Source organism: Panthera pardus, unplaced genomic scaffold, assembly GCF_024362965.1.
Source record: "Panthera pardus isolate Hobbes unplaced genomic scaffold, ASM2436296v1 HiC_scaffold_3, whole genome shotgun sequence".
NCBI classification, from domain to species: domain Eukaryota; kingdom Metazoa; phylum Chordata; class Mammalia; order Carnivora; family Felidae; genus Panthera; species Panthera pardus.
In genome coordinates this window covers 33,757,717-33,773,163 of record NW_026526876.1, presented here as the reverse complement: position 1 = coordinate 33,773,163, position 15,447 = coordinate 33,757,717, and positions in this window count along the sequence as shown.

Below are 15,447 nucleotides of genomic sequence, written 5' to 3'. Positions count from 1 at the left end.
ACTATCTGCCATCTGCAAACCAGAGAACCAGGAAAGCTGGTAGTATGATCCAGTCTGAGTCTAAAGGCCTGAGAACCATGAGCATTAGTATCCAGGGGCAGGACAGGATAGATGTCCCAGCTCAAACAAAAAGAGCAAATTCACCCTCCGTCTGCTTTTTTTGTTCTCATCAGGGCTTCAATGGATTGGGTGATGCCTACTCATGTTGGTGAGGGCAATCTTCTTTACTCAGTCTACTGATTCAAATGCTAACCTCTTCCAGAAACATCCTCACAGACACACCCAAAAATAATTTTTACCAGCTATCTGGGCATCCCATAGCCTCATCAAGTTGACACATACAATTAAACATCACACTTCACAATCCCCATTTTTCTTTCTACTTCTATTTTAAAATTTATGACAAAGGATGCCACTGGAAGACATTCTTAATTAAGATCAAGATTTGCATTTGAAAAAGAAAATTCCATTCTGAGCAGGAAAGTTTCCTAATACAATGAATCTGCAAGATAAGATATCTTAGAGAAACTTGCATACCTACATGTGGTCCTTCTTGATAACCATACACTTATCTTATTGATGCTTCTGTGGTTGAGAGCATTTCCATATTTGTGTTTAGATAGGGTGCTTCCCAGTTCATCCTAGAGAGGGAAATATTCATATATAAATCTCGGCAGTGCTTCCAGGAGAACCCCCACAGGGATGAGTAGGCATTCAACATGGATCATCTTTTCTGATCTTCACACTTCCCTGACTTCAGTCAACTCTGAGGTATTGAGTTAAATACCTCAGATATTGCAGGCAAAGCTAAAGCAGTTAGATCTTTTATAAAAGGCCTTTGACTCACTTGTCCTCCTTTCTCCTTATCATAGGAAGTATGAAAATCACAAATGCCTTTACACAACTACTTTATTGCAAGGATCTGGACTAATGTCATTCCACCATTTGGTAGCTGTGGGTTGCCAGGACCAAACAAGAATGAATATCCTCCTGATTACTCAGCCTATCTTTAGCACCAGACATTTCCATCAGGTCAACAGCACAACCAGTAAGATTCCAGGGTCTAACACCTGGGATTACAACAACCATTGCTGGCTGAAATGAAGAGATTAGCTCGCTTTTCCACTCAGTTCCTTTGTATTTTGATTTATACTTTGATAGCAACAAAATCCTTTAAGAAAAAAAAATCTAGGCCAAAAATAAAAAAGAGGATCATGGACAAGAAGGGGTCAAGATGGTGGAGCAGCATAGAAGTTCTCTGCTTCTCTCATCTCTGAAATGCAGCTAGATCAGCACCAAACCATTTTGCATACCTAGAAAGTTGATCTGAGGATTAAAACAACAATCTGCATAACTTGAGCCACAGAACTCAGCAGGTACACAGCACAGAGAGGTGAACTGGGAGAGAGAGAAGTCACAGAGGGTAAGGAGCTGTTTTTGAGGAAAGAGGACAGAGAAAGGGGGGAAAAAGAACAGGAAAACTGCTCCCCCACCCCAAGTAGCTGGAGAGAAAGAGAAAGAGTAAAAACACCCACAAGTGACTGAAGAAGAAAGGAAGAAAGGAGAAGGAAAAAGGTTTCAATACCATTAGGACCCTATAAACAGGGGAGAGCAATCTTGGAAATTCCACAGTTTGATACCTGGCAGTGCAGATTCATTGTATTAGGAAACTTTCCTGTTCAGAATGGAATTTTCTTTTTCAAATGCAAATCTTGATCTTAATTAAGAATGTCTTCCAGTGGCATCCTGGTGGGAAGGGCGAATCCCCAGGAGCAGGCAGCAAGGCCTGAGGAGTCCGTGGGCCACACGGGGAGAAGCAGTTCCCCTAGTAGAAGGACATTTGGTAGACACCATAAGGCCTCCCCACAGGCAAAGATCCCAGTGTACCCCAGAGAATAACCATGTTTGCTGGCATTGGAACAAAGATGCCAGGGTGCAGTGAAACCTGTTGACAGTTGTGTGTTGTGATTTACCATAATCCCTGAACTTCTGTTGCCATGTGATTGCATGAACTTTTTCTGGGGCAAGCTGGCACCTAGCCTTTGCTCCTAGACCCTCCTCCAGAGGGTCAGAACAGGTCCAAGCTTCAGGGCCCTCAAAAGTGAGGAGTTTGGGAACACAGCCCCATGATAAAATTCAGGAGGTAGGTGCCACCCGGCAGGCTGACGGCTTGAACGTGGACAGTGTAGAAGCGGGGAATGGACAGAAGCCGGAGACAAATGAAGAGTACTTGATTGCTGGTTGGTGAGAGTGCAGTGTTCCTGTGCCAGAGACTGGGAAGCTAGGTGAAGCCATTTTCACCTTGCCCACACATGTACATAGATGCACATGCACATATACATGCACACACATGTATGGAGCCAATGAGAATGGAGCCATTACACCAAGCCTCTTTCAACTGCAACAACCAAGCCCTAGATGACTACCACAAGTATCTCCACCTGCTTAGTGTACCAACTATAAAGTCCTTCATAGTTTGACTTCTAGGGGAAATGGGATATAATTTCATTTGGATTTCATTCTGTTCGCTGGTCGATCTATCTAGTTTTTTTTTCTTTTCTTTTCTTATTCTTGGATACAGAAAGAGAAAAAAATTATTTTTATTTTCCATTTTTATAAAAAAATTATTTTTTACCATATTTTTTACTGTTTTTGTAAATTTTTTATTCTATTTTACTTTCTTCACTTCATTTTATTCTATTTTATTGTATTCATTTGTTTTAAGTTTTGAACAGTTTCTTACTTCTTTTCTTTTCTTTTCTTTCCCTTTTTTCTCTATTCTATCAACCTTCTTTCAACAACCAGACCAAAACGCACTTAGGACCTAACTTCCTTTATTTGATTTTTTGTGTTGTTTTTAATTTTTTAATTTTAATTTTTTATTTTATTAATTCTTTTTCTTCCTCCAAAATGAAAAAATGAAGAAACTCACTCCAAAAGAAAGAACAGGAATAAATGACAGACAGGAAGTTAATCAACACAGATATAAGCAAGATGTCTGAACTAGAATTTAGAATCACGATAATAAGAATACTAGCTGGGGTTGAAAAAAGCATAGAATCCCTTTCTGTGGAGATAAAAGAAGTAAAACGTAGTCAGGACAAAATTAAAAATGTTATAACTGAGATGCCACTGTAGCAAGGATGGATGAAACAGAGCAGTGAATCCATGATATAGAAGACAAAATTATAAAGAATAATGAGGCAAAAAAAGAGGGAAACTAAGGCACAATAACATGATATAAGAATTAGAGGGGCGCCTAGGTGGCTCAGTTGGTTAAGTGTCCAACTTTGACTCAGGTCATGCTCTCACCATTTGTGATTTTGAGCCCCACATCGGGCTCTGTGTTGATGGCTCAGAGCCTGGAGGCGCTTTGGATTCTGTGTCTCCCTCTCTCTCTACCCCTACCCCTCTCAAGTTCTGGTCTCTCTCAGAAATAAATGAACATTAAGAAAAAAGAATTAGAGAACTCAATGACTCATTATAAAGAACTAACATCTTAATCATAGAAGTCCAGGAGATGAATAGAGAGATAAAGGGGCAGAAGGTTTATGAGAGCAAATCATAGCAGAAAACTTTCCTAACCTGGGGAAAGACACAGACATAAAAATCCAAGAAGCACAGAGAACTCCCATTAGATTCAACAAAAACCGACTATCAATAAGGCATATAATAGCCAAATTCACAAAATACACAGACAAGGAAAGAATTATGAGAGCAGCAAGAGAAAAAAAAAAAGTCCTTAATCTATAAGGGAAGACAGATCAGGTTTGCCGCAGACCTGTCCACAGAAACATAGCAGGCCAGAAAGGAGTGCCAGGATATATTCAATGTGCTGAATCAAAAAAAATATGCAGCCAAGAATTCTTTATCCAGCAAGGCTGTCATTCAAAATAGAAGAAAAGGTAAAAAATTTCCCAAACTAAAACTAAAGGAGTTCATGACCACTAAACCAGCCCTATAAGAAATTTTAAGGGGGACTTTCTGAGGGGAGAAAAGATGAAACAAAACAAAAAAAGACCAAAAGCAACAAAGACTAGAAAGGACCAAAGAACACCACCAGAAACTCCAACTCTACAGGCAACACAATGGCAATAAATTCATATCTTTAAGTATTCACTCTAAATGTCAATGGATTAAATGCTCCAATCAAAAGACATAGGGTAACAGAATGGATAAGAAAACAAGATCCAACTATATGCTGTTTACAAGAGACCCATTTTAGACCTAAAGACACCTTCAGATTGAAAGTAAGGGGATGGAGAACCATCTATTATGCTAATGGCTGCCAAAAGAAAGCTTATATAAGACAATCTATATTTTAAAATAAAGAATGTAACAAGAGATGAAGAAGGGCATTATATCATAATTAAGGGGTCTATCCACCAAGTAGATCAACAATTGTAAACATTTATGCCCCCAACGTGGAAAACCCAAATATACAAATCAATTAATAACAAACATAAAGAAACTCATTGATAATAATACCATAATAGTAGGGGACTTCAACACCCCACTAAACAACAATGGACAGATCATCTAAGTAGAAAATCAACAAGGAAACAATGGCTTTGAATGACACACTGGACCAGATGGACTTAACAGATATATTCAGAACATTTCATCCTAAAGCAGCAGAATACACATTCTTCTCAAGTGCACCTGGAACATTCTCCAAAATATATCACATACTAGGACAGAAATAAGCCCTCAACAAGTACAAAAAGATCGAGATCATACGATGGTATGATGGTCTGTGGTATTTTCAGACCACAACACTATGAAACTTGAAACCAACCACAAGAAAAAATTTGGAAAGAAAATGAATACTTGGAGATTAAAGAACATCCTACTAAAGAATGAATGGGTTAACCAAGAAATTAAAGAGTAAATTAAAAAGTACATGGAAGTCAATGAAAATGATAACACCACAGCCCAAAACCTCTGGGATGCAGCAAGGTGGTCATAAGAAGGAAGTATATAGCAATCCAGGCCTTCCTAAAGAAGGAAGAAAGGTCTCAGATACACAACCTAACCTTACACCTTAAAGAACTGGAAAAAGAACAGCAAATAAAACCCCAAACCAGCAGAAGTTGGGGAATAATAAAGATGAGAGCAGAAATCAATGCTATTGAAACGAAACAAAACAAAACAAAACAGTAAGAGTTCAATGAAACCAGGAGCTGATTCTTTGAAAGAATTAACAAAATTGATAAACCCCTAGCCAGTTCGATCAAAACAAAAAAGGAAAAGACCCAAATAAATAAAATCAAGAATGAAAGAGGAGATATCACAACCAACACTGCAGAAATACAAACAACAATAAGAGAATATTATGAGCAATTATATGCCAATAAATTGGGCAATCTGGAAGAAATGTACAAATTCCTTGAAACATATAAACTACCAAAACTGAAACAGGAAGAAGTAGAAAATTTACACAAACCCATAACCAGTAAAGATATTGAATTGGTAATCAAAAATCTCCCAAAAAACAAGAGTCCAGGGCCAGATGGCTTTCCAGGGAAATTCCCAAACATTTAGACAAAAGTTAACACCTATTCTTTTGAAGCTGTTCCAAAGAATAGAAATGGAAGGAAAACTTCCAGACTCATTCTATGAGGCTAGAATCACCTTGATTCCAAAACAGACAAAGACCCCACTAAAAAGGAGAATTACAGACCAATTTCCCTGATGAACATGGATGCAAAAATTCTCAACAAGACACTAGCAAACTGGATCCAACAATACATTAAAAGAATTATTCACCACGAGCAAGTGGGATTTATACCTGGGATGTAGTCCTGGTTCAATGTCCACAAATCAATCAACATGATACATCACATCAATAAAAGGACAAGAACCACATGATCCTCTCAATAGATGCAAAGAAAAGATTTGACAAAATACAGCATCCTTTCTTGGTAAAAACACTCAAGAAATCAAGGATAAAAGAATCATACCTCAAGATCATAAAAGCCATATACAAAAGATCCACCACTAATATCATCCTCAATGGAGAAAAACAGAGCTTTCCCCCTAAGGTCAAGAACACGACAGGGAAGTCCACTCTCACCACTATTATTCAACATAGTATTGGAAGCCCTAGCCTCAGCAATGGAACAATACAAAGAAATAAAAGTCTTCCAAATCGGCAAGGAGGAAGTCAATTTTCACTCTTCACAGACGACATGATACCCTATATGGAAAACCCAAAAGATTCCACCAAAAAAATCGCTAGAACTGATCCATGAATTCAGTAAAGTTGCAGGATATAAAATCAATGCACAGAAATCGGTTGCATTTCTATACACCAATAATGAAGCAGCAGAAAGAGAAATCAAGGAACTGATCCCATTTATAATTGCACCCAAAACCATAAAATACCTAAGAATAAACCTAACCAAAGAGGTGGAAAATCTATACACTGAAAACTATAGAAAGCTTATGAAATAAATTTAAGAAGACAGAAAAAAATGGAAAAATATTCCATGCTCCTGGATAGGAAGAACAAATATTGTTAAAATGTCAATACTATCCAAAGCAACCTACATATTCAATGCAATCCCTATCAAAATAACACCAGTGTTATTCACAGAGGTAGAACAAATGATCCTAAAATTTGTATGGAACCAGAAAATATCCCAAATAGCCAAAGTAATCCTGAAAAAGAAAACCAAAGCTGGAGGCATCACAATTCTGGACATCAAGCTGTATTACAAAGCTGTAACCATCAAGACAGTATGGTACTGGCACAAAAACAGACACTCAGATCAATGTAACAGAATAGAGAACCCAGAAATGGACCCACAAATGTATGGCCAACTAATCTTTGACAAACCAGAAAGAATACCCAAAGGAATAAAGACAGTCTCTTCAACAAATGGTGTTGGGAAAACTGGACAGCGACCTGCTGTTCAAGAATTAACCTGGGTCACTTTCTTACACCATACACAAAAATAAACTCAAAATGGATGAAAGACCTAAGTGTAAGACAGAAAGCCATCAAAATCCTTGAGGAGAAAGCAGGCAAAAGCCTCTTTGACGTCAGCCGCAGCAACTTCTTACTCAACATGTCTTCAGAGGCAAGAGAAACAAAAGCAAAAATGAACTACTAGGACCTCATCAAGATAAAAAGCTTCTGCACAGCAAAGGAAACAATCAGCAAAACTAAAACGCAACTGACAGAATGGGAGAAGATATTTGCAAATGACATATCAGATAAAGGGTTAGTATCCAAAATCTATAAAAAACTTACCAAACTCAACACCCCAAAAACAAATATTCCAGCAAAGAAACGGCAAAAGACATGAATAGACACTTCTCCAAAGAAGATATCCAGATGGCTAACAGACAAATGAAAAAATCCTCAAAATCACTCATCATCAGAGAAATACAAATCAAAACCACCATGAGATACCACCTCATACCTGTCAGAATGGCTCAAATTAACAACTCAGGCAACGACAGATGTTGGCGAGGATGCGGAGAAAGAGGAACTCTTTTGCACTGCTGGTGGGAATGCAAAGTGGTATAGCCACTCTGGAAAACAGTATGGAGGTTCCTCAAAAAATTAAAAATAGAACCACCCTATGACCCAGCAATTGCACTACTAGGTATTTACCCAAAGGACACAGGTGTGCTGTTTCAAAGGGGCACATGCACCCCAATGTTTATAGCAATGCTATAGACAATAGCCAAAGTAAGGAAAGAGCCCAAATGTCCATTGATGGATGAATGGATAAAGAAGATGTGGTATATATATAAACAATGGAGTATTACTCAGCAATCAAAAAGAATAAAATCTTGCCATTTGCAACAACATAGATAGAACTAGAGGGTATTATGCTAAGTGAAATTGGCCAGAGAAAGACAAATATATGATTTCAGTCATGTGTGGAATTTAAGATAGAAAACAGATGAACATAAGGGAAGGGAAGCAAAAATAACATAAAAACAGGGAGGGGGACAGAACATAAGAGACTCTTAAATATAGAGAACAAACTGAGGGTTGATGGAGGGGTTGTGGGTGGGGGCATGGGCTAAATAGGCAAGGGGCATTAAGGAGGACACTTATTGGAATAAACACTGGGTGTTATATGTAGGGGATTAATCACTGGATTCTACTCCTGAAATCATTGTTGCACTATATGCTAACTAACTTGGATAAATTTTTTAAAAAAAGAATAGAGGGGCGCCTGGGTGGCTCAGTCAGTTAAGCGGCCGACTTCGGCTCAGGTCACGATCTCACGATCCGTGAGTTCGAGCCCCGCATCGGGCTCTGTGCTGACAGCTCAGAGCCTGGAGCCCGTTTCAGATTCTGTGTCTCCCTCTCTCTCTGCCACTCCCCTGTTCATGCTCTGTCTCTCTCTGTCTCAAAAATAATAAATAAATGTTAAAAAAAAAAGAATAGAGAAACTATATTGTAAAAGCCTATGCTTCTCTACTGAGGGTGAACAGAAGTTCTTTTTTTTTTTTCCTATTTGCTGTGTTAAAAAATCAAGTAAACATAACATGAAAGATGACATAAAGAATTTGGGCTTTCAAGCCAGTCACATTCAGTCCCCTCTTCCCAGACACAAACACAATCATGAATTTAATAAATACACTCTACTAGCATTTTGTGCATATATAAATGTCTATACAAGTCCAAGATTTTTTTAAATATAGGCATAAACATTGACTAGTATTTTTATTCATTCATTCATTCATTCATTTTTATACAGAGAGAGAGAGAGAGAGAGAGAGAGAGAGTGTGTGTGTGTGTGTGTGAGAGAGAGAGAGAGAGAGACCTGGGAAGGGACATAGGGAGAGAGAGAGAATCTTAAGCAGGCTCCATGCTCAGCACAGAGCCCAACACAGGTTTGATCCCATGACCCTGGAATCATGACCCGAGCTGAAATCAAGAGTTGGGTGCTCAAACGACTGAGCCACCTAGGCGCCCCTTGACTAGTGTTTTTAAATCAACTAATTTAATTAGATATGAGATTAGTATGAGTTTGAAAGAATGCGTTGATTCAACCAAGAGATCCACTTTTTCACCAGCTCTTCATTTATTGTCAGTCACAGCTTAATGAGAGAAAGAAAAAAAAAAGATTCTTTAAACACACCCTGATTCTCTCAATTAAAATCTAAAACTTCTAGGATGTCTACCTTACTTTGTCACCTTTGAGCAGCTTTATGTCTAAGCAAGAGATGCCCACACCCTCTGTAGAGAGAAGAGGCACAGGGTCAAGACCAAAGCATTCAAGTTTTGGCTTGGCCACTGATTAGCCCTGTGACATGGGCTTGATGGTCACCTTTGGGGTCTCCGCTTAAGCACCTCCCAAAAGAACTGGTCAAATTCTTGGCACGAAGTCCACCATTGTGTGGTTGAAACACTTTAGCTCTTCACTTAATTTCTGTTTCGTGCTCAACTTAATTCAAAAGTCACACTCCATACCCCTGTTTTGTCACCATGAATTCCATGTCTAATCCTGTGAGTGTCATGGTTGTTTATATAGGGATGACACCCTGCCTTCAAAGCACATAGTGCCAGGGTTAGGAGAAAGGGAATTACTCCCTTCTCATTAGAAAATGGCAATCATGTGTCTCCATGCTTCCTGCTCTTCTCATAGTTACCCAAGGGCTTCTCCTCTCAATGAGCAAAAAGCACTTTTTGCTGTGTGGCATTGCTCAAGCAACCTCTCTGTGCTTCATTCTTTCATCTGCCCTAAATGAGTTATTAATTTCAGGCAGGCCAGTTATTATCTGTTGCACGTTGTCTCTTCCAGCAACTACACGAGCTCCTTCTACGGGGTAGCTGTCTGTGGGTAGCTCTGAGGGGACAAAGGAGTACTGAATCGCTCACTGGAGGAATTATCAAGAGGCCCAAGAAGCATCCTGGAAACACCCGGGAGGACATAATTGATTACGTGCTTCCTACATGTCTGCCATAAAAGGCACCCAAGGATCACTTAAGAAATGTGAAAATTCTTTGACATTATTTAAACTATCTGACTTGAGAGCCTATCTAGTAGGGACAGTGACCCGGATAGAGTCTGAGGACCAGGCTCCAGGCAGCCTGTGTGGTTGCCCCCAAGGCTGCCATGTGTAGTTGTAAGAGTGGTGTCAGGTGAAAGAGCACCCAGTGGTGGGATCGTATAGACGCGAAAGAGCAACGTCTATGCCATTTGCCAAACCAGCCCCCTGTGGGGTGTGTCCAGCCAGGAAGGAACCTTTCTCTAATTCACCAACAGCCCTTTTATCTTCCTGTTTGAAAACTCTGATTGCTATAATCCATGGAAATGTGAGTAGTTCACATGTCTTAACTACTTGCCTTCCTCCAAAAGCGCCATGTGCCACACACACACACACATACACAGATGCACACACAGAGATGCACACACATGCACACACATATGCAAATAAACGCAGGCATATATGCACACACGCACAGATGCATATGCACATGCAAATACATGCACAGATGCACACATACTCACACGTGTGCGCACACACGTAGGCACACACACATGCGCACGCACACATACATGCGTGCACATATGCACATACACATACACATACACACACATCTGAATTCATTTAACTCTGATTCTCAGGCCTCAAGCTCAGATTCCTTGGCATCTTGCTCACATCCAGCCAGTTTGCAACAGCCTTTGCCTTGACGGAACTTGAAACCAGCTACCTAATCTGGGTGCCAACACACATGCACGCACACACACACACATACACACACACTTCAGTGTGTCACTCTCCAAGCGTTAGCTCATCAGGGCCACCCCTAACTTCATTTGTGCTACCATATGAAGCCACGTCATGTAGACACCAACATTTCCCTGCCACACTGAGCACATGTTTTAATTTCTTATAAATCTGTCTTTGCCCCAGAAGTTGTACATTTTCCCTGGTCTTCCTTAAATTTCTGATGCACGCTTGTCCCTATATGTGACAAAGTGAGAAACGAAGAGAATACTACCCGGAATGCCTGCATGGACTCCAACAAGAACCTGGCCAGGCCCGGGCCCACCTGCCTGGCACCTGCTCACTTAAAGGTGTCAGCACAAGTTTTGCGATAACAAGGGACAGGCCACATCACGATCCTATCTTCTTACCATTCTAGCAATTCTTGAAACTTTTGGCACTTCTTGTCTGATTTTCCTGTTTCGATGAGGAATGTGAGCAGTTGTTAGATATCAGTGACTCTTCTTTGAAGCAAAACAAAATGGAACAAAGCATTTGACTGTCACTGTCACCCACCACCCCCAGCTTTGAATGCTGTTTCACACTCAGCTGCCAAAGTGCTCCCGGGTGTTTTCAGGATGCTTCTTGGGCCTCTTGACAATTCCTCCTGTGAGTGACTCAGCACTTCCTTGTCTCTGCAGAGCCACCCACGGAAAGCTACCCTGTAAAAGGAGCGTGTGCAGGTGCTGGAAGAGATGGGGGTTACAATGTACATCCAGGAGGAGAAAGGAGACAGAGAGGCCTTGCAGGCCCACATCCCTTCTCCCACACCCCTCTCATCGCTCCCCCCAAGGCCTCCTATCACATTCCATTCCCTGTGGGTCCTCCTGTCATGTCAGTCCCTGGGACCTGGCATTCCATGGGTCAACGAGGAAGATGAATACCTGGAATAACATAAGAGGTTAATGCCCTTTCCAGAATGGAGAGTGGGTCCCGCTCTACCCCAGGGCCTTTTGGTGGAGCTCCCCAAGCTGGGAAAACAGGAGCCCAGGTTACATCTGTCAACAGCAGCAACAAAAGGACCATGTAGGACGCTGAATGGGATGGTTCACTGGGAGCAGACAATCTCAAAATTAGACTCTGTGAACTTAAGAGTCAGTCTTCAAGGTTCAAGGTCAAGGGGTCAATGGCAATAATACTAAGGCTTATGTGTGAACAGTGCTGTACCATTTACAAAGTGCTTCCACACACAGAGACCATCACAACCCCCATGAGGCTGGCGGCCCAGACGTTCTCTCAAAGGAAGAGTCTAGAAGTTGGAGGAGTTGAAAATTTGTCCAAAGCCAGGACCCAAATATCCTGCCTCCAAAACAACCCATAATTCTTCTACTGTAACTGTCATTCAGCAGGTCACACTGTCATTAGCAGGTGAGACCCATCGCCCAGCCCCGCAGAGGGTGGAGCTGGGCTAGGTGGCAGTCCCCAGGTTTTGATGCTCTTACTTCCTTGCTTTGGGAGTGCTGCTTTCTGGGAAAGCCTGGCTCTGGAACTGTTGACCTCAGCAAAGTTGGACTGGGAACCCATGGGAGGAGAAACTGATCTTAAACCTGGGAGAGTCCACCCAGAATTGACTAGAAGGTAACTCTTAGTAAGAGCTCTCACTCTTTTTCTTTCTCTGCCTCTGTTGCTGCTGAAAGACAATTTAAAAAGAGAGAGTTCCAGACCCATTTATTTCTTTCGTATCCTAAGCAAGCAGCAGACACCCATTTTTAATAATGCGACTTTCTACACTACTTTAATTGAGACCCGTATTGTACCATGTTAATCATTTTTAAGGTTGATAAGACCATTATCTACTGATTCTTCTCTGCTGAAGTCAAGTAAAGAATGGGGTCCTCTACTGGAAAGGGGCACAGGCTCTCAGAGGAGACTGCTCCCCGGGGACAAGCACAGTAGCACGTGACCAGAGTCTTTCAGAGGCACTTCTGGCATTTCTCTGCACAGCAGCACTAACGCAGGGGAGAGGCTGGCCCAGAGACACCCAGGTGGGAAGGCTGAGCAAGTGTTGAGGGCCTGTCTCCTCAGCTGTCCTCAGGTATGCACACCCTGAATCAAGGTTTTTGGTATTTTCCCCTGGAACTCACTGCCACACCTAAGTATGTGGTCTCTGAGTTTGGGATAAAAGCTCTAGTCCCACTCTGGCTCTTGCCTTGCCCCATGATTTTCATAGACTGATGTTCTGATCTCTATAACAGTTCTCGTTCCTGATATCTCTTCATTCCAACCACTGATTTACAAAAGTGGGAGGGGCACCTGGGTGGCTCAGTCAGTTAAGCATCTGACTTCGGCTCAAGTCATGGTCTCACGGCTCATGAGTTTGAGGCCTGCATTCCTCTGCCATCAGCACAGAGCCCATTTTGGGTCCTCTGTCCCCTACTCTTTCTCTCTCTCTGCCAGTCCCCTGCTGGCTCTCCCACACTCTCTCAAAAAAAAAACACCAAACATTAAAAAAAATAGAAAAGTGGAAATCAGGGGTGCCTGGGTGGCCCAGTCAGTTGGATGTCCAACTCTTGATTTCAGCTCAGGTCATGATCTCACAATTTATGAGTTCAAGCCCCGAGTTGGGCTCTGTGCTGACTGACAGTGTGGAGCCTGCTTGGAATTCTCTGCCCCCCTCTGTCTCTGCCCCTGTTCCACTTGTGCTGTCTCTCTCTCTCAAAAACAAATAAATAAACATTAAAAAAATTTTTAAGTAGGAATCTTGTTGGAAAACAAGAGAATACTCTTGACCTGAGCTGGGCCTTGGGTTCCCTCACTTGATTGTTGTTTGTGTTCTTTGTTAACATTGGTAAGTGGAGACACCACTGAATGTGGGACGGAAAGACAATGCCAACTGCATACAAATAAAAATGGATGGAATTGGAGCTCCAGGGCTCACTGAAATAAAGCATAAACCAGCCACAATCCTCCACCATCTGAAGCACACTGCCATTTCGGGCGACTGAGCAGGGAAGGCACACTCCAGGGTAGACAGAGCTCCTGCCCACCTCACAGGACAATAGAGTAGTCCCAGCATTCCGGAGTGTGGAGGAGGGGACAGAAAGTGGAAGGTGAATCCCAGGCACTCCCCGCCCATCCAGCCTAGCAGATCTGGCCACTTCTCATGGCCACTGGATCCTCTACCCTCTGCTGTGCTCTCGTATTTTCTACCTACATATTGTGTGTGTGTCGAAATATATAATAGGTTAGGGGCTCCTGGGTAGCTCAGTTGGTTAAGCATCCAACTCTTGGTTTCAGCTCAGGTCATGATCTCATGACTTGTAAGTTGGAGCCTTCCATCGGGCTCCACACTGACAGTGTGGAGCCTGCTTGGGATTCTCTCTCTCTCCCTCTCTCTCTGCCCCTCAGACTCATGCACACATGCTATCTCTCTCTCTCTCTCTTTCTCTCAAAATAAATAAACTTTTTTAAAGCAATTCTAAATAAATAAATATATGTAGAATAGATTAATATATTATTAGTTATGTATTTATATTAACTATATTATATGTAATGTACATTAATATGTAATGATATAATATATAATGTATATATACATATATGCATACAGTTTATATATGTGGGTACATATACAGTGTGTATGCATGTATCTGGTATGTGCACATATGTATATAAGATAGATTTATAATACCTTAGTGCAATTTTCTCTTCAATTTTACCCCAGCTATTAGCTGGACTTCCCTTTTCTTCTCAGAGATATAGGCTTGGACCACCCCCAACACTTCCATGGCTTTTGAAAGTCTGAAGACCTCCCAAGAGTTTTTCTAATACTTAGGCACACTTTAAAAAAAAAATCTCCTTTGGAATCATAACATACAAACAAAAACCACAAGTCTCTTCAGCATCCAGCATGATGAAACTTCACCTGCTACTTTCTATGCACTGTGCAGTTTCTGCCTGGGACCCAAAAGCATTCCTCAAGCACTACCTGAGATCACCTTTTCCTGTCTGCACCCCAAGGGCAGCCACTCTGTGACTCACAATAGCCCAGATTACTTCTACTAGGCACAGGCCCGTGTGCTTCTGTGTACTCACTCCACCCATCCTCAAGATCGTCCTGTGAAAACACACTATTATCGCTGCCCTCTTAAAGATGAGGAAACTGGGGAGCTTCGTGTTGATGTTATTTGCAAGGTCAAACTGCTATTAAAGAGCAGAGCAGGGATCCAACCCACAAACTCTAGTTTCAGAGTCACTTTCTTCAACTTAATATTGTGGCCATTGGATCAACAGTTCAAACCAATGGAGTCAGATGTACCAGAGAATAACCACTTGCCTCTACATAGCACTTTGCAGATGGTTTGCACTTACTTTGAGTTCACATTTTCTAAATTGCATCTGGGAGTGCTGGGAGGAGGCATGAAGCTTGGAGAAGGGGAGGGACTTGCCCAAGGGCCAGAGCTGGTAAAGAGCAGAGTCAGATTTGAGTACAGTATGGACTAGGAACCATTACTGATTTCTCCTTGTCACAAAGGACAGGAAGAACCTGGGGCCAGGAGAGTCATGGGAGCTACAGTGAGTGGTGCCAAGCTCAAGTGAAGTCTCAGCTTTTCCATGCCTTTCAGGCCCTTTGGGGAAGCCTGGGGTCTTGACTGCAGTCTTCCTGAGGGGCAGAACAACTGCCTGGGACCCGCAGCCTCCGTAGGGAAAGGAGACAATTAGGGGAAAGAATGAAACCCAGAGGCTCTCTGTGAATCTGGGACT